Below are 25,940 nucleotides of genomic sequence, written 5' to 3'. Positions count from 1 at the left end.
GTATTTTTAGTAGAGTTTCTCCATGTTGGTCAGGCTGGTCTCGAACTCCCAACCTCAGGTGATCCAACTGCCTCAGCCTCCCATAGTGCTGGGATTACAGGCATCAGCCACCGCACCCGGCCCTTTTTTTCTTTATTACTTTGCTTTTATTCTGAATCTGAAGATACGTCCTTTTTTCCATATCGACAATACAATAATTTAAAATGTAAACGTTTCTTTTACAGTCTACATCCTTTACAGCAAGGTAAACATTTTTGGTTACAGTTGTTGAAAACAGTATGAAAGATTCAGTGACTTTATGTCACTGACAAATTTTCATTTTGGACAACATGCTAGTGTGAGTAGTTTCTGGTCCAGTGAAATCCAGTTTTCGGGTTTTCCTATTTTTGGATTCTCAGCTGCATATTTGAAATCATCACATTTGAAATTCGTTTGTTCCAGAACATATATGTTCTCATTCTTGTTTGTACTTGAGTCATGTTTAATCACATATTTGTAGTATGCTTAGATGTAGTAGTTTCTATTTCATAACTACTTTTCTATTGATCCATTATGGTGAATTGCAGCTACAAAGTCATGCTGGGTAGTAGCGAAAATGCTAACCTAAGAAGTAAATAGTAGCAAGCAAAGGATTTTTAAAATATCCAACCTAGCCATTTAGCTCAGTAGTTTTCTGCTGTGGTAATACCATTCTCTGGGGTGTGTTTTTGAAATTCGTGAGAACATTTTTGTTTGGCACCATAGTAGAGGTCATTACAGGCATTTAATGGACAGTGTTTAGGTCTGCTAGATGTCTTGGAGTGTGCAGGAAAGTCTATACAACGAATAACTATTCTGTCTCATACGGTGTTTGAAGCTCCTTTGCTCACATCTAAAATATTTTACATATAAACACAGATCATTTTTTACATGATACACTATATTTTCTATGAAAGGCACTGCTGTGTAAATCAAGGAGTGAGTAATGTTTTTTCATTTAAGGCTTTACCAAGAGTTTGCCATTTTGGTAAAATGTATCACCTACAGCAGTACTTCTCATGGTATCATAGTCACCATTCGACACACCTGATTCAGTTTGCATTCAGGTTGCGGTGAGCCGAGATCATGCCTCTCTGCACTTTAGCCAGGGCAACAGAGCGAGACTCCATCTGAAAAGAAGTTTTTTTTTTTTAATACATGAATTTTCTAATACCATAGTTGTTCAACTGTAAGATAAACTTCTCAACACCATTACAATTTTTTTTTTTTTTTTAAAAAGACAGAGTCTTGCTCTACAGCCAGGCTGGAGTGCAGTGGCACCATCTCGGCTCACTACAGCTTCCGCCTCCTGGGTTCAAGCAATTCCCCTGCCTCAGCCTCCCAAGTAGCTGGGGCTACAGGCATGCACCACCACACTCAGCTAGTTTTTTGTATTTTAGTAGAGATGGGGTGTCCGCATGTTAGCCAGGATGGTCTCGATCTCCTGACCTTGTGACCTACCCACCTTGGCCTTCCAAAGTGCTGGGATTACAGGCATGAGCCACTGCGCCTGGCTACACTGTTAAATATTTTTGATGGTCCTTTGTAGTTCTTAATGTCAAAAGAAATTCACCAAGTGCTGTTGCAGATGTCATTGCCTGCATATATATAAACTTTGCCGTGCATGGAGGTGTCTTTTCAACCATTTATCATCAGATTAAAGTTATTTGCACTGACAGCATTACACATGACTGAATTTTAAGTTAAATTTAGATATGTAATTACTTTCTATATCTTTCTCAAAAAGAGTATAGTACGAGGATTATTTTTATATATAGGAATAGCCTGTGCCAAGATAAAGAATACAGTTAAAAGCAATGGAAATTGCTAAGTCTTAGGAGTACATTGTAGAGTTTGAGAGTTAATGGAGGTTACCTGTGACTGATTTGTGACTTGGGATGGATTATCACTCAAGCACTAATTTTTTTTTAAAAGTTCCTTAATTTTAAGAGAAACCGCTTAATTTCTAGGGACGTTTATTGAAGAAAGATGACACTGAGTTTAAATACAAAATTCAGGGGATTCTCAGATGTTCTTTTATTTGCCTCAGAATTATGCTGTCAGTTCCAAAGATGTTAAAAGAACAGAATTCTGACTTTTGAGAAGTGACATGTTTGATACTATTGCATAACTGGCGATGGCCAAAAGTTCAGAAAAATCATTAGACTTTGAATGTGAAGAAAGTTTCAGTTTAAACTTTGATCAGATTCTGAAGAGGAAAGTGGTATGTAATTGTTTTTGAGAAATATATGCTATTATTTTGCAATCCATTGTGTCTTAGAAGAAATGCATTATTTCTCTGTTTTAAATTCTTTCATTTTTTTGAACATGCCTTTTTCAAGATAAACTTTGCCAGATGTCTTTTCAAGGTAAATTATACTTTACTATTTCAGTTAATTCAGAAAATGACTTTTGATGATCGATTATCTTTTAATAGTTGTAAATTCCTCAAATATAATGTTGTCTCTAGAGGTATATGTCCCAACCTTGCATAATAATAGGAATTTCCTAACGTGTTGTTTCATGGATTCTCAGGCTCTTTCCCTTAAGTTTATGATGTATAGTCTAGGGTGGAACCCAGTAATCTAGATTTGGTGGAGGTACTTTAGGTCACAGGCCTCCAACGTTTTTGGCACCAGGGACTGGTTTTGTGGAAGACAGTTTTTCTGTGAATGGGGAGGAGGGGGAGGATGTTTTGGGGATGATTCAAGCACATTACTTTATGTTGCGTTTTGTTTCTGTTATTGTATTATAATATATAATGAAATGTAATTATTCAGCTCACCATAATGTAGAATCAGTGGGAGCCCCGAGCTTGTTTTCCTGCAACTAGACAGTTCCATCTGAGGGTGATGGGAATCAGTGACAGATCATCAGGCATTAGATTCTCATAAGGAGCACGCAACCTAGATCCCTCGCATGCAGTTCACAATAGGGTTCTCACTCCTATGAGAATCTAATGCCACTGCTGATCTAACAGGAGGTGGAGCTCAGGCGTTATTGCGAGCCATGGGGAGCGGCTGTAAATACAGATGATTTTGCTCACTTGCCTGCCTGTCTCCTCCTGCAGTGTGGCCCAGTTTCTAACAGGCTACTAACGGGTGGCAGTCTGTGGCCTGGGGGTTGGAGACCCCTGCCTTAGGTGATTTTTCCAGGCTAGCTTGGGAAATACTGCTGTAGAGCGTAGGCTCCTTGGGGATCCTGCCTAGTCTTGACTACTGTATGAAATTGCTTTGCTACAATGTAGAATACATCTACTATCCCAGGATTATAGTAATATAATATATACCAATAAATACAGTAATGTTTAGAATATTGGTAACAGATTGTGAGCACTTACTGTGTGTAAAGACTCATGCCAAACACTGGATAGGTTGTTGAATCCTCACAGCTTTCATGGATAGATACTATTATACTCATTTTGCAAATAAGGTTAAATAATCTGTATAAGGCCTTTAGCTAGTCAGTGGTAGACCCAGGATTGGAACCCAAGCAAACTGACTTTAGAGCCTATGCTCCTAAACCACACTGTACTGGCTATTGCAGATCAGATGCTGAGCTGTGCTGATTGCGCAGTGCATTGTAGAGCAGTGTACAGTTCACTATGAGTGTGAGGTAACAGATATGGTAAGACATGAAACAGTGGCAGTTTCCTGTGGGAGGGCGTCAGAGCAGTCAGCAGTTCTATTAAAACAGTAACCAATCTTGAAGGGCCACAGAGTGATCAACTGGATAACTGTTGATGCTTCTCTAGATGAGCACTTCTCAAAGCGTGGCCCCTATTACCCTGGAAATCCCTGAAAATCACTCATAGGATCCTCAAGGTCAAACCTTTATGTAGTATTTCTGAGAAGTTGTCTTTTTCTCTGTGTTAACATTTGTATTGATGGTGCTGCTGGTGCCTAAGCATGAATTAAGGCAGTGGCACCAAAGTGTGCTCATAGACATTGTATTCCACACACTCTACAGTTTTGTTTTGTTTTGTTTTTTTAATCCAGTTTCACTTAAGAATGCCCTTAATGAAGCAGTAAAAAAATACTCCTTTGATTAACTCTTAACACTAGATTGCGCATCTTTTTAATGCTTTGTGTGATGTAATGGGAAGGTCACACAAGGCACTTCTGCTGCATGTTGAAGTACTGTGGTGGTTTTAAGGAAAAGCACCTGTAGGGTTGAGTTACATGCTGACCTAGCATCTTTTTTCATGGACAACATTTTTACTTGTAAGAATAACTGATGAACTATAGTTATTCAGATTTGAGTATTTGGCAGATTTTGTCAAAAATGAAAGGACTGATAATATTTGTTGCCAGTGATAAGATTTTTGGGCTTGACGACCTCCCAGTATTTGTTTTTGTGTTTTGAGGTGAGTTTTCATTCTTGTTGTCTGGGCTGGAGTGCAATAGCATGATCTCCGCTCACTGCAACCTCCACCTCCCAGGTTCAAGCAATTTTCCTGCCTCAGCCTCCCAAGTAGCTGGGATTACAGGCATATGCCACCACGCCAGGCTAATTTTCGTATTTTTAGTAGAGACAGGGCTTCACCATGTTGACCAGGCTGGTCTTGAGCTCCTGACCTCAGGTGATCCACCTGCCTCAGCCTCCCAAAGTGCTGAGCCACACAGGCATGAGCCACCAGGCTTGGCTTACAACTTCCCAGTATTTGAAGACTTCTGTGATGAGATCAGTGGTAATAGTAACAAATGGAATTTTTAGTATTGGATAATGAAATACATAAGCATTTTGAAGAGCTCACAACTCAGGAAACAAATATCTATTAACTTACCAATGCATGATGTACAGAATTATGCATGGGTAAAGAGCCATTCAAAGTGAAGGCAGACATGGATTTTAATGTAACAGAGTACGGAAAGTTCATTTGATAGGGTGTTAGATTTTACATTGGAGGTAACCTTTAGGAAACGATCATCTAGGCTGTGTGTGGTGGCTCATGCCCAAGATCCCAGCACTTGGGGAGGCCAAGGTGGGAGGATTGTTGGAGGCCAGGAGTTCAAAACCAGCCTGGGCAACAAGCAAGGCTCCATCTCTGCAAGAAAAAATAAAAATAAAAAATAAAAAAAAATTTAAAAAACTAAGTGTGGTGGCTTGACCCTGTGGGCCTAGCTACTTGGGAGGTTGAAGCAGGAGGATAGTTTCAGCTCAGGAGTTCGAGGCTATAGTCAGCTCTGATCACTCCAGCCTGAGCAATAAAGCGAGAATACAGTTCAGAAAGAAAAAAAAAAAATCAGCCGTCTGTAGAATTTCATTTCAGTATTGAAGAATAAGGTCTACGATTATCTGAAAGGCTCTTAAAATACTCCTCACATTTTAAACTATAGATATACTTGCAGTTGAATTTTCTTCATGTACTTGAACCAAACTATGTATCACAATACAGATTAAATGCAGAAGCAGATACGAGAATACTGCTGACTTCGATTAAGCCAGACATTAAAGATATTTGCAGAATGTAAAACGGTGCCATTCCTCTCACTAATTTTTATTTTCAAAAGAGTTATTTTTCATTAAAACATGTTTAGTTGTTTTTGTTTTTGTTTTTGTTTTTTTTTGAGTCTCACTGTCACCCAGACTGGAGTGCAGTGGTGTGATCTCAGCTCACTGCAACCTCTGCCTCCTGGGTTCAAGTGATTCTCCTGGCTCAGCCTCCTGAGTAGCTGGGATTACAAGCATGCACCACCACACTCAGCTAAGTTTTGCATTTTTAGTAGAGACGAGGTTTCACCATGTTGGCCAGGCTCGTCTCCTGACCTCAGGTGATCCACCCACCTTGGCCTCCCAAAGTGCTGGGATTACAGGTATGTGCCACTGCGCCTGACCTAGATATTGTGATATAATAAGAAATATATATTAGGTCTTCATCCCAGGTTCCTGGCGTAATAGCTTTTATAATAAAGCCCTTAGAATTTTCTGATAGAGGAGAAAGGAGCATCTTTTGTTATAAATGAGAAGTCCGTTTCAACCCTACCTGAGTTTATGCTAATGAACTGAGTGTTGGTGGGCCCCTCAGTAGCTTCTGGATCATGACTGGTTGCCACAAGAACCAACAGAGGGTTGGAAATACAACCCCTTCCCTCAACCTCTGCAGAGGGGAGAGGGCTGGAGATTGAGCTCAGCCACAAATGACTGGTGATTTAATCAATCATGCTGGTGTAATGGAACCTCCAAAAAATCCTTCAAATTTTGAGTTCCAAGAGCTTCCAGACTTGTGAACTGGTGCTGGGAGGACAGTGCACCCACAGAGGGCATGGAAACTTTGCATACTCCTCTCCGCCCTCCATACCTTGCCCTGTGCATGTCTTTTAGTTTTCTGCTCCTAAGTTGTATCTTTTATGATAAACCAGCAATAATAGGTAAATTGTTTTCCTGAGTTCAGTGAGCCATCCTAGCAGATGATCAAACCTAAGAAAGGGATTGTGGAAACCCCCAGCTTTGTAGCTGATCAGTCAGAAGTACGGGTGACCTGGACTTGAGATTCGCACCTGAAGTAGAGGCAATCTCATGAGACCTACCCCTTAACATGCAGGGCCTGTGCCACCTCTGAGTAATAGTGTCAGAATTGAATTGATGAACATCCCATTGTTGGAAAATTGATTATTGACTTGGAAAAACCCACACATTTGGTGTCAGAAGTGTTAAGAGTAGAAACAGATCATAGAAATATGTGTAATTTATGTTAATGTATAGTGAGTTTTTAAAAATGAGTAAATATTTTTCATATTCACAGTTTCAATGTCTAATATGGTAAATATCAGGAAGTATAATCTATATAAACAAATGCCTTTTGGGGTCCTCAACTAGAGTCCTGAACCAAAAAGTTTAAAAACTACTTCCCTGGACACTGTGGACATTATTTTCTGTAGTACTGCCTACACTGTAATTCATATTGACTTATTTACTATTGTTTTGGAATCGTAATCTCTTCAAGTATGTTGCTCAAAATTCTAGAATTGAAGACATGACGATGTTGAGCACTACAGCCCAAAGTGATATTCCCAATCCTTTGAGTTCCCAGTCCCTCACTTACCCCTAACTCCCTCACAGCCCTTCTCTTCTCTCCTTTTGGTATCTCAGAAATCTTGGGTATCAGAAATCATTTCATAATACAAGTAACAAGGAATAGGATAACCTGTTAGAAGATTGGATTGGTTTTTATATGTTACGATTTCAAGCATATGATTTTTAAATCTGCCAGACAGGTGATTGTATACTGAGTGTAGTATCAGTCAGTGTACTCCCCTGCCAGAAAAATCAGGACCCAGTCCACTGCTAGGATGCATTTCAGTGAAGACATCTGACCTGTGTAGTATCTCTTCAGGGCATTGTAGTTAACAGTAATAATGCAGGGATCTACCACAACCTGGTTAAAATATGACTAGAAATGTGGCTGCTGGAATAGCTAGATGAAATATAGACCACACTGATAAAAAGCGAGACTCCGTCTCAAAAAAAAAAAAAAAAAATCTTATTCTTTTCCCATTCCTGTTATTTATTGCCAACACCCTTTTCAAGGGTCTGTCCCTTTGGAGAATTTTTGTACTTTGTCTCCTTCCTTTTTCTGTTTTTCTAGCATGTTCTTATATAAGAATAAGCAAACTGTGGCCTGCAAGCCAAATCTGACTTGCAACCTGTTTTTGTAAATAAAGCTTTATCGTAACACAGCCATGCCCATTTGTTTACGTATCATCTATGGCTGCTTTCATGCTAGAATGGCAGAGTTGATTTGAGTACAGTTGGCCCTATTTCTATGGGTTCCACTTTCATGATTTAATCAACCTCAGATAAAAAATACTTGAGGGAGAAAAAAACAAAAGTAATACAAATGAAAACAATATGGTAAAACAAGTATTTATATAGTGTTTTCATTGTACTATGTATCATAAGTAATGTAGCGATGATTTAAAGTTTATGGGAGTCCTGTGGAGCCCTGAAATGAGAGGGGAAAAAAGTATACAGGTTGGATGTGTGTAGGTTGTATGTAAATACTACAGTGTTTTATAAGGGACTGAAGCATCCAAGGATTTTAGTATATGGAAGGGGAGTAGGGAGTTGTCCTGGAACCAGTCCCCCAAAGATACTGAGGGAGGACTGTAATTGCAATAGAGACCATATTACTTACAGTGCCTGAAATATTTACTGTTTTACAGAAAAAGTTTGCCACCTTCTGCTTCTCATCCTATTTCTAGCAAAGTACAAGACTAGTTTCTCCTCCCTCCCTCCCTCCAATTTGTCACGAACAAACTTTTGTGTATGTAAAATACAGTATACACAGATTATCAGGAAAAAGAACAAAAACTTACAAAATATGTGCCCAGATTTTTCATTATTAGAGTCAACAGACAGAAAATTACCAGATTGCTATAATGATGTTTAAACATCCTCAATTTTTGCACTTACCTTGATATGGATCCATTACTAACAGTTCATGAAGCAATACGAGTGCTAAACCCACACTTTAAACAGTCTTGTTCTCGTAGTCTGTTACTGGACAACTTTTATATTCATATAACTTATTTACTTTCCTGTAAAGTATTTTTATTGACTGAGTATATTATACATAAATTTCTGGTTGAGTATGCTGTATAGGCAATGATACACACTGAAAGTGATGTAGACGGACCTCCATTGGTGAGCCAGCCCTTTCTGGATAATATGATACAATCTTTATTGCCTTAAAGACCCTGTTCAGTGACTGAGTAGACTTTATTTTTGAGGCAGGGGCTTGCTGTGTCACCCAGGCGGAAGTGCACTGGCATGATCATGGCTCACTGCAGCCTTGATTTCCTGGGCTCAAGTGTTCCTCCCACCCAGCTGATTTTTTATTTTTTATTACTTTTAGAGATGGGGTCTCCCTATGTTGCCTAAGCTCTTCTTGAACTGTTAGCCTCAAGCAGTCCCTTCGCCTGGGGCTCCCAAAGTGCTGGGACTACAGGCATGAGCCTCTGCACCCAGCTAGACTTTTTGTTTGTTTGTTTGAGATGGAGTCTTGCTCTATCGCTCGGGCTGGAGTGCAGTGGCGTGATCTTGGCTCACTGCAACCTCTGCCTCCCGGGTTCAAGCAGTTCTCCTGCCTCAGCCTCCCGAGGAGCTGAGAGTACAGGTGCACACCACCATCCCCAGCTAATTTTTGTATTTTTAGTAGACACGGGGTTTCACCATGTAGGTCAGGCTGGCTTCGAACTCCTGACCTCAGGTGATCCACCCGCTTCGACCTCCCAAAGTGCTGGGAGCCACCGCGCCAGCCCCAGCTAGACTTTTTAAGTCTGTGTTTTCTGTTGTGTTTAGGTGTAGTGTAGCTTCCTTTTTAATGGGGATGATAATGGCTGTAGAGATACGTTTCAAAAATAATTCTTTGATATCAGTGGTTTCCATAAGATTTGTGTTTCAAGTACTGTTTGAAAAAAACGAAACTTTTTTTGTCAAAGTAATAATGCACACTGCTACCTACTGTCTCAATTCTTACCTCAGTTATTGCTTGAAAAGACTATTTACATAGATTCAGTCATCTTTATCTTATTAAGGAAGGCACGTAAGCATTTTTAATTGTTTCTCTTACAGCACACTACAGGTTGAACATCCCATATCCCAAAATCCAAAATTATCCAAAATGCAGAACTTTTTGAGATCCAACATGATGCTGAAAGGAAATGATCATTGTAGCATTTTGGATTTTTGATTTTTGGATTTGCAGTGCTCAACCAGTAAGTATAATGCAAATATTCTGAACCCCCCCCCCCCCCAAAAGAAAAGGGAGATCTGAAACACTTCTGGTCTCAAGCATTTTGGATGAAGAATACTTAATCTGTATGTTTTCTTTATAGAAAAAAATTTAAAATTTACCCATAGAAGGATTTTCTTACTATGCCTTCGAGAAACACAATGAGGCAGAATAAAAATAGAAAACATAACCATCTCTTATATGGAACCTAGAGTGACTAAATAAGTAAATACTAATAGATTATAAAACGAAACTGATTTGTAAAAAGTTAAACAAATTTACCGTGTGACCATGCAGTTTCACTTTATAGTTTGGCTGCTTATAAATTCTCATTTCATTTTCTCTTACTATGTTTTTCCATAGAGCGTTGCTGTCAGAGACTAATGATATTTTTTAAGTTACTGTTTTTAGTTTTTGTTATGCTTCCTTGCTTTGATATTCTTCATTGGGGACTCCTATTATATACATTTTGGATCTTCTTTGCCTGTTTTTCTATAGATTACTGCTCCCTAATCTTTTTATCCCTCTCAAGTTTTCCCTCCTATTTATTTTCTAGTTTCCTTAAGGCATTATCTGTTACCTGTTGGTGGTTCATTCTTGTGTTTCTTTTAGTTTAGTGTTCATTTCTGAAATTTCTGAGTTTTATCACCCATTTTGAGTTGTTCGAATTCAGATTTATGTTCCTTCTTCATATGATGTCATTTTCTTTTTGTTGTTGTTGAGATGGAGTCTTGTTCTTGTTACCCAGGCTGGAGTGCAATGGTGTGATCTCGGCTCACTGCAACCTCGGCTTCCCGGCTTCAAGCGATCCTCCTGCCTCAGACTCCTGAGTAGCTGGGATTTCAGGTGCCCGCCATCACACCTGGCTAATGTTTGTATTTTTAGTAGAGATTGGGTTTCACCATGTTGGCCGGGCTGATACTGAACTTCTGACCACCTCAGCTTCCCAAAGTGCTGGGATTCATGCATGAGTCACTGTGCCCAGCCATGATGTCATTTTCTTAAAAATTTTAAAATTTCAAAATAATAACTGTGTTACATTTTTTACCTGTTTTAAAGGCACTTTTTTTTTTCTGGTATGTTTTCATTATTTTTACAGATGCTATCTGCCCCCTTTTCTCTCTTTAAAATAATGACTTTGAGATAAAACCACAGTGCTTTCCTGTTGCTCATTTTTAATGAAAAGTAATTTTCTTTCTTTTAAAATATATATTAAGTTCCAGGATACATGTGCAGGACATGCAGGTTTGCTACATAGGTAAACATGTGCCATGGTGGTTTGCTGCACCTATCGACCCATCATCTAGGTATTAAGCCCTGCATGCATTAGCTATTTATCCTGATGCTCTCCTTCCACTGACCCCCGTGACAGGCCCTGGTGTGTGTGGTTCCCCTCCCTGTGTCCATGTGTTCTCATTGTTCACCTCCTGCTTATGAGTGAGAACATGTGGTATTTGGTTTTCTGTTCCTGTATTAGTTTCCTGAGGATGATGGCTTCCAGCTCCGTCCATGCCCCTGCAAAGGACATGATCTGATTTCTTTTTATGGCTGCACAGTAGTGTATATGTACTACATTTTCTTTATCCAGTCTAGCATTGATGGGCATTTGGGTTGGTTCCATGTCTTTGCTATTATGAATAGTGCTGCAATAAACATACACATGCAGGTTTCTTTATAATAGAATGATTTGTATTCCTTTGGATATGTACCCAGTAATGGGATTGCTGGGTCAAATGGTATTTCTGCTTCTAGATCCTTGAGGAATCGCCACACTGTCTTCCACAATGGTTGAACTAATTTACATTCCCACCAGCAGTGTAAAAGCATTTCTATTTCTCCATAGCCTCGCCAGCATCTGTTGTTTCTTGACTTTTTAATAATCGCCATTCTGACTGGCGTGAGATGGTATCACATTGTGGTTTTGATTTGCAGGAGATTAATTTTCATGAACTGAGAGAGAAGTGGGCAGGGATAACTTTAGCTTTCTGGCTCTAGAGCTCCCTCTTTTGACTTTTCTGGTAGAGGGGAGGAGGGAAGCCTATCACTTTCAGACATCTGGTCATTACTCTTCCTGGTTCTTTATTTGGGCCATCTTCTCCTCTTCTGCTGGATTCTGTTCCCAGTCGTTTCTCCTCAGTACAAGACTTTGTCCTGAAAGAGAGCTTCAGATGGTTAGCTTTTAGTTCAGAGGGTCCCTATCACTCCATCCCCTTGAGACAGCCACAGGCCATAAGTTGGAATGTACAGAGCTCCTTTAAGGTTCAGCTGCTATTCCTAGTTCAGCTCACTGTGCTTGCCAGTACCTGTTGTCTTGTTTGGGGTTTTCCTAATTTCGGATTCATCAGATACCCTGTTGCTTCCCTTTGCTGCTTCTCACACAAATGGCAATTGCACACCAGTCTTTAGCAGTCAGTAGTTTGTCCACATCTGCTTGTCTTTTGGATTTTGTGAGGCTACCTTTTAGCTTTGTTGTAGGTGCAGATTTTCAGTGTTGCATCCAGATTGCTCAGTCTGTTTTTATGGGAAAATTCAGGAGAATTCAAACCAACTATGCCCTGGATGCTGCCATCGTTCCAGAATCTTGTCCCATAGTTAAAATTTTGTTGTTGTTTGAGACGGAGTCTCACTCTGTCACCAGGCTGGAATACAGTGCCACGATCTTGGCTCACTGCATGCTCTGCCTCCTGGGTTCACGACATTCCCCTGCCTCAGCCTCCCAAGTAGCTGGGACTACAGGCGCCCGCCACCACGCTCAGCTAATTTTTTTTGTATTTTTAATGGAGGCAGGGTTTCACCATGTTAGCCGGAATGGTCTCAATCTCCTGAGCTTGTGATTCACTTGCCTCGGCCTCCCAAAGTGCTGGGATTACAGGTGTGAGCCACTGCATCTGGCCAATATTTTTTTTTTTTAAGATGTATTTTGTTTAGTTTAAAGCAGTAGAGAGATAAATGGAGGAGATACAGGAAAAAAATGTATGTTTGTACCTGTACCTTAATAATGATATCTTTAAATGAATCCTTGGGTAGTGTACAGGTAGTTATTTTACTATAAACCATATTTATTTTTCTTAGTAGTCTGGCCTTAATATGTGCTAATAAAATGATATTTAGCTAAGTACTTATGATCCATTATTAGAATATATTTGTTCTGTAAGTATGTCCTTTGGAATTGATATCAAATCTGATCTTTAAATGCCTACATTCATTTCAGTTGTGTTCTAAGAAAAACAGCTTGCTTAATTTGCTTTTACTTTGTTCATCTTACAAATTGGCATCTTTTTTAGCTGCAAGTAACAAAATCCTGATTTGACTGAGTTAATAAGAACTTGTTTAATTCATGTGGACAGAGAGTTTCATCTATTGTGCTTGTTGCTGTATCCTCAGTCGGTGCTTCGGAAATATTTGAATAAGCAAAAATATCTGAAATATCAAGAATTACAGGCTCACACCTGTAATCCCAGCACTTTGGGAGGCCGAGGTGGGCGGATCATGAGATCAGGAGATTGAGACCATTGTGGCTAACACGGTGAGACCTCATCTCTACTAAAAATACAAAAATTAGCTGGGAATGGTGGCGGGTGCCTGCAGTCCCAGCTACTCAGGAAGCTGAGGCAGGAGAATGGCGCGAACCCGGGAGGCGGAGCTTGTGGTGAGCCAAGATCGTGCCACTGTACTCCAGCCTGGGCGACAGAGCAAGACTCTGTTTCAAAAAAAAAAAAGAAATAGATGATAGATGAAAATTGTTCATTTCCACCCCGGTGGCCGGGTGGCTCAGTGGAGTAGCAAGGGTCCATGTTCTGTGCATTCTTCTGCTCTGCTCTCCAGTATGTTAACCTCGCTTGTAGGCTTGCTGCGCTGCCTGCAACATTTCCGAGATACCACATCCTCAAGACCACAAAAAAAGAACCTTCTCTTCCTTGTGTTTCTTTCGTTTTTTTTCTTCTTTCAGATCAAGGGAAATCTTCTCCTTCTGTCTCACTGACGAGAACTGCCATCGTAAGCCTAAGTAAGCCACAAGGGGAATGGAATCTGCATTTAGGTTTGTGCTGTCCAGTAAGATAGCCAATAGCCACATGGGGCTATTTGAATTTAAGTTCATTAAAATTAAGTACAACTACAGATTAAGTTCCTTGGTTGCACTCACCGCATTTCGAGTGCTCAGTAGTCCCACGTGGCTAGCGGCTACCTGATTGGACAGTACAGTAATGTGACTAGAGTGTTTTCATGATCACAGAGTTCTGATGAACAGTGCTGGCTTACATTAATCACGATTCACTCCCTGGGCCTTTTCAGAACTGCATTCAGTCTTGGAATTTTCTCAGGTGCCTTCCAGAAAGCATGTACATGGTGAACAGCCACAGAATCTGACAGTGAGACCACCCCTCTGGCTCTGGGGCTTCAGGTACACCCCCATTCGTTTGCATGAGTGTAATAATTTCTCTCTGTAGGAGAAAAAATAAGGTTGTTTTACTGCCAGAATAAATACTGAACACATTTCTGAAGTAAGTACTGTTTTTCTTTTCTTTTTTCTTTTTTTTGAGATGGCGTCTCATTCAGCTGCCCAGGCTGAAGTGCAGTGGTGCAGTGTTACGATCTCAGCTCACTGCAACCACCGTCTCCTGGGTTCAAGTGATTCTCCTGTCTCAGCCTCCCAAGTAGCTGGGATTACAGGCACCTGCCATCATGCCTGGCTAATTTTTGTATTTTAGTAGATACAGGATTTCACCATGTTGGCCAGGCTGGTCTTGAACTCGTGACCTCATGTGACCCGCCCACCTCTGCCTCCCAAAGTGTTAGGATTATAGGTGGGAGCCACAGCGCCCGGCATGTTTTTCTTGAAACCAGTAATTTTATTTGAAAATTAAGCTTTGAGGTCGTACTAAATAGCCGGGGCCTATAATTTACTTGACAAAAATTGTTTTTTTATACATTTGTCAGTTTCTGATTGGTTAGTTGGAAAATGCCAGAAAACTGTTATTTCTGTTCATTTATTATGCTGTATGGAATCTCTTATACTGAGGGGGTATACTTTATTAGTACAAGGATTAATCACTAATAGTCCCTTCTTGTAATTCTTGCACTCTGTGGGATCCAGTGATCCATCCATGCAAAGAGAAGAAACGGTGGCTGGAGGGATACTGAGTTCCCTCTCCTCTTTCCTACACACTAGAAGTAGGGTCAGGCAAGCCCTGCATGCTGCTTCCTTCCCTCTCCCTTCCCTGCCCCTTGTGGAGGGTCATCATGAAACAGTTACATGCAGGTGCTATAAAAATCCTGATGTGCTCTTAGGTCCAAATAGTGATCTTGAATGTCATAAATATACGAATATTCTTATTGCACTGTTTTTCCTCAGTTGAGCGGGTTTTAATTATAACAAAACAAATGCTCCGCTTTGGATAACACTTGATATTGACTGTTATTTAAAAGGAGTAGGAATAATAGGAAGTTAGCTTCTCGTTGTTGACTTTTGCAAAGGTTTGTAACTTCGTGATGCTTCCTTAGACTTTGGGGCATACAGGCTGACTGAATTTTAGATAGACCCAACTGACAGTCATTTTTGCTTGAGTCTTTTAGAAAATCTTTTTAGTATTGTTAAAATGGTTTCTTGCCTTAATAAAATATACAGAATATATAATTTAACATGTATTTGGCTTTGATAGCACCTCAGGCTCTTGCCCATCAATTATTGTTTTAGTGATGTATAGGTGTAACTGTTGCAAAAGGAAGGTGGTCTCACACCACATAGCTGCCATGACTTAAAAAGAAAAGAAAAAAAAAAAAAAAAAAAAACCTGTGCTGTCAGCTTGCTTACTTCTCTATTGTATGTTGGCAAGGCTAGATTTACTCAACATCAGACTACTAGAGTATAATTCAACATATATCACCAAAACTTAGTTTCTTCAGCATTCTAAAATTGTTTAGGGGTAGACCATGTTTACCTCCCACTGAAAGTGGAGAATTTTTCTGGTGCTTCATGGTGAATCCTTGGCTTTTCTGACCGTTGTTTCCTCTGCCCACCTCACAGGAGGCTGCTACATGTGTTCTCACATGTACTCCTTGAAGAGCAGTCAATAAAGGGTACGTTGATAACTTGCACAGTCATGAGTAATTCAGTTCGAGTAGCTAGGTTTATCCTATCTCGGGAACTGTCTGTCACTGTGGGCTTTTCTCCTCCTTCTGGCCTTTGTTTTCCACTGTGTGTTTGTGTGTGTATATGTGTGCATGTGTGTGGTGGTGGTGGTGTTTGTTTTCACGCGGTGGTTTTGGGGGTTGGGTTTTTTTGTTTTCTGTTTTTTGTTTTTGCTATTCCAAATAAAAATTCATCTCACCTGCTTTCATAATATATTCAGGAATTTTTCTGAATTGCTGTGAAAATGTGAATTTTATCTAAAACTAATTTTTAAGGTATGGTCTTTCGACTAGTAGTAGCATCTATATTGCCTGGGAGCTTTTTAGAAATTTATGAATGCTTGGCTCTGCCCCGGATTTGCTGAACCAGAAACTCTGGGGTAGGGACAGCAGTCTGAGTTTTAACAAATCCTCCAGGTTATTTGGATGCACCATCAGCTTTGAGAACCACTGGTCTAGAAGATCCATGAATTTACATCATTTTGAAGAAACGCTGAAACTTTCTATGTGCTTTGGTGCACATCGTATCTTCTTTTGTCTTAAATTTATATCAAAAGAATTAGGAAATATGACGGTTTGTTACAGCTTCTTGTTTTGCTACTATTGTGTACATTTTTAGAAGTTACTACGGAAAAAATTTTATGTTTGGTGTCAGATGTTTGTCCATGTGACATTTGAATGAGTAAGTGCAATTCCTTTGGGCAGATAAAAATGTCGGCGTACTTTATTTGTCTAACAGGAATTCTCTGCTTATAGATGTAATATAGTTCTATAGACTTAGAAATCAAATATTTACCACATACAGACATTTTCCTTCATTGCTTGCCTTAGGAAAAAAGTGGAAGAGCAGATAAGATGATGATAAAGAATATATCTTTAGGCCAGCCATGATGGCTCATGCCTGTAATCACAGCACTTTGGGAGGCTGAGGTGGCCACATCACCTAAGGTCAAGAGTTGAAGACCAGCCTGGCCAACATGGTCAAACCCTGTCTCTACTAAAAATACAAAAAAAACTAGCCAGGTGTGTTAGCAGACACCTGTAATCCCATCTACTTGAGACACTGAGGCAGAATTGCTTGAACCCAAGAGGCGGAGGTTGTAGTGAGCCGAGAACGCGCCATTGCACTCCTGCCTGGGCAACAAGAGTGAAACTCCGTCTTAAAAAATACATACATACACACACACACACGTTATATATATAAATTAATATATATAAAAATTAAAGATACATATCTTTAATAGAAAATGTCAAATTGACATGTAAATATGTGCCATGACAAACTGGGAGTTTCCTACATTATTTGTCTGAGCCCATTATCTGGAGCTTCAGCTATGCATTTTGCGTAATAGAGAGCACACTTTTGTCAAAACAGGTCTGTACAAGCAGTAATGTGAGGAGCACATGCCTGCAGGTTCAAACCCACATGGGTATCACAGAGTATTTTTAACCTTCACAATGACATCTGTTAGATATCATACAAACTGGTAGCTTAAGGTAGTTCACAATTCAGCATTAAATCACCAAATTCCTTTTGATGATGCCATATCTTTGCAAAGCTGGGATTTTGGCCATTGCTCTGAAATAAAAGCAGTACTGTATGAAAATCAGCAGGGCCAGGTATGGTGGCTCACACCTATAATCCCACCACTTTGGGAGGCTGAGGCGGGCAGATTGCTTGAGCCCAGGAGTTCAAGTCCAGCCTTGGCAAAACCCTGTTTCTACAAAAAATACAAAAAATAGCCAGATGTGGTTGTGCTCACCTGTAGTCCCAGCTACTCAGGAGGATGAGCTGGGAGTATCACCTGAGCCGGGGAGGTCAAGGCTCCAGTCAGTCGTATTTGCGCCACTGCACTCCAGCCTGGGTGACAGGCTGTCTCAAAAACAAACAACAAACAAAAAAGAATGTGATACAGGAAATGAGAGTGGCAGTGTCCCATCTGATTCTAAGATTTGAGAAGTGGTGGAGTGCCCATAAGCTCTGAAGCTGTTAGGACATAAATATTACTTCTACTGAACAGAGCTATTGGGCATTTTTTTGGCCTCAAGCATGCCATTAAAAAATGACTGAGATTTTAAGGGAGCCATGACCTGAGATCATTTGAGGAATCTCTGATGTGGGTTACTTTTTTTGGTAGATTGCAGTTTGGACTATGAGTATGATTAAAGAAAAGAAAAAAAAAGCTGTATAAGAAAATGGGAGGCCAAAGGCCAGTGATGTACAGGCAGCCTGGTGGAGTAGAAGTGGTGTGTGCTGCTGCTACATGGTCTCTAGGGCCATATGCTCTAGTTTGAGTTCTAGTTCTTTGACTATATCACTGTGGCTAAGCAATGAAGTTTCTAGACCTGCGTTCTCATTCATTAGGAATGATAACACCTCGTATCTAAATGAGATGCTGTAAGTAAGAGTACTTCATAGAATTTCAAATCTGATAAGTTTGTGGTAGGCTGAATAATGAGCCCTAAAAGATGTCCATGTCCTGATCTCTAGAACCTATGAATATAGGAAGGGAGACTTTGCAGATGGCATAAAATTAAGATTTTTGAGATGAGGAGATTATCCTGGATTATCTGTTTTGGCCCAATATAATCACACACAGGTCCTTGGAAGAGGTAGGCAGACCAGAGTGAGTGGTTGCAGATTTGACGATGGAAACAAGAGGCTGTAGTGATCGATGAAGGGAATGTGAGCCAAGGAATGCAGGTGGTCCTCTAGAAGATGAAAAAGGCAAGGACACATTCTGCCCTCAGAGCCCTCACAGGGAACCAGCCCTGTAAAACCGATTTCAGATTCATGACCTCTGGAACTATGAGAATAAGCTTGTGTAAAGTCAGTATTTGTGGTAATTTCTACAGCAGCAGTAGGAAACCAATATAGTGTGTTACTCACAGTTAAAAAGGGAAAGTGTTTGAGAAACCCTAAAGTCCACTGTCAAAGACCTAACATTCTTTCATTCTTTTTCACAGTATGAAGTCCAGAACAGCAGCATTTGGCTTTTTTTTTTTTTTTTTTTTTTTTAAAGGCTGGTCTTAACTATGTTGTCCAGGCTGGTCTTGAACTCTTGGGCTCAAGCAATCCTCCCACTTCAGCCTCCCAAGTAGCTGTGCATTCATTTGGCTTTTTAGACATCCTTACAATGTGGCATAAATTTCTGTGGTGTAGACATGTTAAGAAGATTTCCTTTGGCCTTAACAGAAAGCTCTAGAGACTCTAAGTATTTAGATTTGAAAGGGGCAGCAGAGAGGACTCATAAACCTCTGGAACATCTAAGATAAGTGTCTCTGGAAAGCCTAATTTTATGGGAAGGGTTTTTGGAACTGAGTTCTCTTGGCAGCCCCTAGAGTTACCCTTTACCAACCATCCATTATATTTCTAATTCTAGCTGGTCCAACAAGTTGCTTTGGAACAGTTTCTCCAAGCCTTGTGTGTTTTATATTTGCACTCCAGAGGGTAGTATTTCAGAGCCTCTCAGGTGCAAACTTGGGGTTTTCCATGGCCCAGTGACTCAGCTGAGGAAAGCTTCTGACCAGTGACTGCCTGTTTGTATCTACATACTCTGTTAGGAATGGATATTTTTACTGAGTCCTTGTCAACATCCTGTCAATCCCAGATTTTCCAGTAGAAATACTTCACACTAGAATTATGTTTTTATAAAGCAGCAGCTGTCACAAAGAAGTGGTAAGGCCTGAGGACATGAGAATTGTAGGGGGAGGGTATGTGTGAGAAGATCCAAAACCTATAACCAAGAGTGGTTTTCAGGAGTCTCGGGTAATAGGATTTTTCTGGTCCCAAAAGGTAAAGACTGCATGCATTGTCCACTAGTCAAGCTTCCTCAGAGCTAACTTGTATGCGTGATAGAAGCTAGAAATTTTCTTGGACATATTCTCAGATGCTACATGCAAAAATCACTTCATACAGAGTATATATTGATCTGTTTTTTAGAGCTATTTGGATTTTTAAGTAAAATTCATGATTTTACCTGTATTTGCTATATATTGGTAACCAGAAGCCATTGCTAGTGTAGACAGATCATCCTGTTTCACTTGCCTCTGTGGTGGCTCATTGATCTATTCGTATCTACTTAAACAATAGAGTATCTTCGGCAATTGTGCTGCCAGTTGGCTACAACTTTGTAGAAGTTGGTACCAATTACCTGAAATTATGTTTTACCGTTAGAGTACTGATTTAGATGCTTGTTAGAGTTGAGCCCATCTCTAGTAAGTTTGTTAGAGGGAAAAGAGAGTATCAGGTAAAGTTTAGGTTTAGTTTTACTTTTTATTATTGTTGTTTTCTTTCTGGTTTTAGAGAGAGGATCTCTGTTGCTCAGGCTGGAATTCAGGGGCGTTGACTTAGCTCACTGCAGCCTTAAATTCCTGGGCTCACGCAATCCTCCCATCTCAGCCTCCTTGAGCATGTCTAAGAATATAGACATGCGCCACCATGCCCAACTAATTTTTAAATTTTTTGTGGAGACGGATATTTACATAGTAATCAAGTTTATATTACATCCTGGGCCTTGAAAGATGGCCCAAAAAAACAAACAAAATTGAATGTTACACAAGTCACCTGTAGCTTGCTCATTGATCATTAATGTTATTACACTAAAGTGATAAAAAGCAGTTTATTCACAAATTTTTAAGGAATTTTTTTTCCTTACTATTTTCTTACACATTAGATATAATGAGCTATGGTAAAAGAGCAGTAATTTAAAGCACCTGTGAGAAATCTGACCTTTCCCTATGTAACCTTTTGGATTTAATTGTGATTTTTGAGAAATGGAACAATCAGTAGTAGTTATGAAAATTATACATTTGGCTTGTGTTAAATATATAGATTAATTTACAAGTCCATGGAAAATATGCAGATGACTAAAATAATACAGCAATTCTAAAATAATGCTTGTTAGCTAGACTAGCACTTTCTGGGGTGTGGAGGGGGCAAGTAAGTTAGTTAAAGTAAACCCTTGCCATTCTGTTAATGATACCACTATTCTCAGTCATTAGATTGGACAAGAAATAGCAGTTTTGGTATTCCACCCCTCTCGGGCTCCCTGCCATGTTCAAGCACTTTAACTTGAGGTCTTAGCTCTGTGATTGTAAGAATAACTCTAGACCCATGGCGTACCCGTAGTCCTCAGTGCGATCTTATAGCTGCGGTTTGGCCCTTCTTCCGACTCCTTGAGATATATCCCGATCCTGGTACATTAGAAAGTGGCTGTTGGAGAACAACACTGCAAGTGCAACTTTGCTTATAGTGCCAATTAGAGCAGCCTTGAGATTCCTTCAGGGCAGTGCTAGTGAATGTCCTCTCCCTTTAATAGATTCTGCTGCCCAGTTCATCATAAGCTGGTAAGTAGTGCAGGTCAGAATCTGCTCTTACTTGTGCACGTGCACCGCCACCTTCTTACCTCACACCGGTGTAATGAACAATAAGACTAGATTTGAAGTTTTACGTAATGCCTGACTTCCCTTTTTCTGTCACCAGACATTCAGCCACTTATAAAAATTACTCTCTCCCCAACTTGTGATTATCTCCCTTATCTCAGTGGTTAAAATGAACACAGTTCAGGTTCAGTGTGGCGTTTTGAAAGCCAGGCGACACACCCAGGGTGATGATGGTACCCAGGTACAGGAGAACAGAAGGACAGTTCTCTGCTATGGAATATTAATTATAAACATTAGCTCTCTTTTTACTAGATTCAAAGGCAGTTCAGTGGTTACTGAATCAGGGCCAGGTGTGGTGGCTCACACCTGTAATCCTAGCACTTTGTGAGGCCAAGGCGAGAGGATCATTTGAGCTCAGGAGTTTGAAACCATCCTGGGCAACAGAGTGAGACCCTGCCTCTACTTAAAAAAAATAAAAAATAAGGTCAGATGTGGTGACTCACGCCTGTAATCCCAGCACTTTGGGAGGCCAAGGCAGGAAGATCGCCTTGAGCTCAGGAGTTCTAGGCCAGTTTGGGCAACATGGTGAAACCCCATCTCTACAAAAGATACAAAAATTAGCCAGGTGTGGTGGCGCACTGTGGTCCCAGCTACTTGGGAGGCTGAGGCTGGAGAATTGCTTGAACCCAGGAGGCAGAGGTTGCAGTAAGACAAGATCGTACCACTGCACTGCAGCCTGGGTGAGAGTGAGACCCTGTCTTAAAAAATAAACAAATAAGAAAAATAAATAAATAAAAATAAACTGAATTCATATTTCCACCCTCCCCAAAGAGACGCTAAAATCTTCTCCTTTTTTTTCCTCTCTAGTGTTGAAATTGATGTTACATCTCCCTTTCTTCTGGTTTTTTGTTTGAATTCATTTTTCTCTTTTCCTTATGTTTGGTTTTATGCATAATGAAGTTTGAGGCTATTGGTGCAGGTATTCAGTAAACATAAAACTTCGTTTGTCTGTGTTTATAAGTCAGAATCCTATTTTACTTCTCCCTGAGCCTGAGGGGAAATCTTAGAAAAGTCTATTGAGATTTAGTTATAATAAACATACTACTTAATTACTGCATAAGCTTAACCACAGAGTTTGCTGTCACAATATAAACACCCAGATGAGGGCCTGAGAGAAGCGTCCGCACTCCCACCCACATGAGCTCTGTTGGGTGTTTTCTTCCTGCCCTCTATCTGGCAAACAGAAATATGGAATCAGTTCCAAGAATCTCCATGAAACCAGTTTAGAAACTTTATAAATGGCTCAACTAAATGCTCAAAACATGACTACTTCCATTCCATTTTGCCAGCTTTCTCCAAACCATTTTTTTTTAATTTTAAAAAAGTGATTTTTGTGGAGCTTTGTTATTCTTAAGAAGTTTTATCTAATTTGTTGTTTCTAAAACTCCAATTTTGAGACTTCTCTTTCCACTCTTAAATAACATACACTAAGTAAGCGGATCAACCGTAGCTTACCATTTTACTCTCCATAGCTTTTATGGAATAAAACATGCTCAGGCTTTAAAATTCTGAGGTGACTATTTTAAATGGAAATACTAGCAGCTATGCAAGTAAACCAGACACTGTTGGTTATTTTGTCGATGTAAAACAATAAAATTCCATTGTTTTTAATATAATTGAAAATCTATTTAAAGAGCCCAGCATATATCTTTGACAAAATTGCCTTGCTAAACAAATATGTCATTACCGTGCATGTATTTGAAATGAATTTATGAAGTTAGAAAATTATTTTATTGATGCTCTTGGAATGTCCCTACTTTTCAGTTATTCAGTCACTTAAAATATTTAAGTGAGTAAACTCTTCTCCATATCTGTAGCCTCTTAGTGTATAGTATAATGTTCTGCCGTTATCTTAGGTCGAGGAACAGGTTTTTAATACTTGTCTGTAGATGTCTTTAACTTTGTGGTGCTAGTTGTCATTATAACTTTTATGAATCAAATACACCTTCAGGGGATGTTTATAACCCTGTTCCCTCTTCTTATCTACCTAAAAAATACCCGGTTTCTATGTGTGATTTTGGGCCACAATTTCAGATTTTGAGCCCTTCTTCTTGCCATCACAATTTTAAACCATTTATTTTCTACCTGAAATACTGTACACAGTCTATATTGGTGATCTAAAATAATTCAGCCTGCAGATACTCAAATTTACTATTCCAGATATCGAGAAATATTGGGGCATGATGGAAGTTTTAGATGTAATAGTTTATTTAGTATCAAATTTTGCCTTAAATGCCTAATAGTACACTTAAATATACAAGCCAGTAATCCTGTGACTCGTGCTATTGATCAGTGGTGAAAGCAGAAAGCTATGTTGATGCTTATTTTGCTGTAAAGAAAGAAGTAATTGCTGGCTTGTCAGATATTGAGCCTCTCTAACCAAAAGAAATTGAGTTATCACTCTGTGTTTGACCTTTCACTTTCCAAACTCAGAAACCGAATAGATTTGGATAACAAGGGATACTTGTTTTTGTAACATTGGGCTAATTGTATAAAGCACAGACTGGGACTTGCCCAATTAATACATTTTGTTTCATATTGCAGAACTTCTGACTTACACAGTCAAGTAATTTTAACATAATTCACATGAATGAACAAACTCAGGCAATTTCTCTTTTCACCCTTTTATAGAAAGTAATTATAACTTGGCCTTTTATTTATCATACTTCCATAACACGAAGGTTTCAGGAATCTATAATGAAAACCTCAGCTGGGATGGGGAGACTATCCAGATGTTTTGCGCATATATATAAAAAACTTTTTTTTTCACGTAAAAGTACACTAGCAGAGAAAACTGATGAATAATAAAGATTTTAATAGTTCAAAGTATTGTATATCTTTTTTCTTCTTTTTTTTTTTTTTTTTTGAGATGGAGTTTCGCTCTTGTTGCCCAGGCTGGAGTACAATGCCACGACATGGCTCACAGCAGCCTCCACCTCCCGGGTTCAAGCCATTCTCCCGCCTCAGCCTCCTGAGCAGCTGGGATTACAGGCATACGCCACCACACCTGGCTAATTTTGTATTTTTTTTTAAAATATACTAATAATGTTTATTGAGGGAATCAGGATAAAACTAAAATAACAGACAAAGTACGTAAGAAAGAGGGGTAATTGAAGTGAAGGCATTTTTTTTTTTTTAGGTGGACAGGAAGTAGAATTTATTGGTGAGTATTAAGAGGGGGGCAGCACAGTGGAAGCCCTCATGAGTGCAGGGCCTGCCACTTGTCCAGAGCGCCACGATTGGGAACGTACTTGACCCATCTGGGATGAGCCGCTTCTCAGCCACCATGTCTTCAAATTCATTGGCATTGAACTTGGTGAAGCCCCACTTCTTTGAGATGTGGATCTTCTGGTGGCTGGGGAGCTTGAACTTGGCCCTGCACAGGGCCTCAATCACATGCTCCTTGTTCTGCAGCTTGGTGCGGATGGACATAACTTGGCCAATGTGAACCCTGGCCACAGTGCCCTGGGGCTTTCCAATGGCACCTCGCATGCCTGTTTGGAGCCTACACTGGGATAGTGCAAGGTCAGAAACATAAACATCCATCTGAAAGGTCTATCTCCAAGGTCCCTTAGAGCAACCCATACAACAAACAGGCTGCATCACTACCAGGGAAGCTGCTGTTTGCAGCCATTGCACACTGGGCCCCCATGAGGAAAGGAACTCAGTTGGCTTAATTGGCTGCAGGTAATTTTGTATTTTTAGTAGAAATGGGTTTTCTCCATGTTGGTCAGGCTGGTCTCAAACTCCCGACCTCAGGTGATCTGCCTATCTCAGCCTCCCAAAGAGGTGGGATTATCGGCATGAGCCACTGTGCCTGGCCTATTTCTTTTTTTAGTAAGTTTTTAACAGACCATAAGATTCATCCCTTCATAATGTAGAATTCTATGATTTGTTAATTTATTTGTTTGTGAATGAATGAATGAATGAATGAGATGGAGTCTCACTCTCTTGCCCAGGCTGGAGTGCAGTGGCACAATCTCGGCTCACTGCAACCCCCTGGGTTCAAGTGATGTTTTTATTTTTATTTTATTTTTTCAGACTGGTTCTCACTCTGTTGCCCAGGCTGGGGTGTAGTGGCACAATCTCACCTCACTGCAACCTCCGCCTCCCAGGCTCAAGCCATCCTTCCACCTCAGCCCACCAAGTAGCTTGGGACTACAGGGGCTCACCACCCTGCCCAGCTATTTTTGTATTTTTTGTAGAGATGGGTTTTTCCCATATTGCCCAGGCTGGTCTTGAACTCCTGAGCTCAAGTGATCCACCTGCCTCAGGCTCCCAAAGTGCTGCCACTACATCTGGCCACAATTCTGTGGTTTTTAGTTGTGTAATCATCATCACTAATTTTTATCCCCCTCAAAGAGAAACCTGTACATATGAACATTTATTTTCCATTCCCCTATTTCCCCACCCCAGCCCTATGTAACTATTAATCTACTTGCCTGTTCTGGACATTTCTTTTTTTTTTTTTTTTGAGACGGAGTCTCGCTCTGTCGCCCGGGCTGGAGTGCAGTGGCCGGATCTCAGCTCACTGCAAGCTCCGCCTCCCAGGTTTACGCCATTCTCCTACCTCAGCCTCCGGGGTAGCTGGGACTACAGGCGCCCGCCACCT

At 40.1% G+C, this 25,940-nt stretch overlaps 1 protein-coding gene, 1 non-coding gene and 1 pseudogene across 3 annotated transcripts in view; 1 reads left to right on the top strand and 2 right to left on the bottom strand.

Annotated features, from left to right (window-relative positions):
- SPPL3 (signal peptide peptidase like 3) overlaps positions 1-25,940 on the top strand; it is a 145,822-nt gene that overhangs the window by 36,610 nt on the left and 83,272 nt on the right. The gene's annotated exons all lie outside the window — the stretch shown is intronic.
- Positions 24,528-24,874, bottom strand: LOC111544503 (annotated as a pseudogene).
- LOC111539081 lies at positions 24,882-25,015 on the bottom strand. The gene has a single exon (XR_002730569.1). It is a non-coding gene; the product is annotated as a small nucleolar RNA SNORA70 (small nucleolar RNA).

This window comes from Piliocolobus tephrosceles, chromosome 10 (assembly GCF_002776525.5).
Source record: "Piliocolobus tephrosceles isolate RC106 chromosome 10, ASM277652v3, whole genome shotgun sequence".
NCBI lineage: Eukaryota > Metazoa > Chordata > Mammalia > Primates > Cercopithecidae > Piliocolobus > Piliocolobus tephrosceles.
The sequence above is the reverse complement of the archived record's forward strand: the minus strand, read 5'-3'. Positions and strand labels throughout refer to the sequence as shown.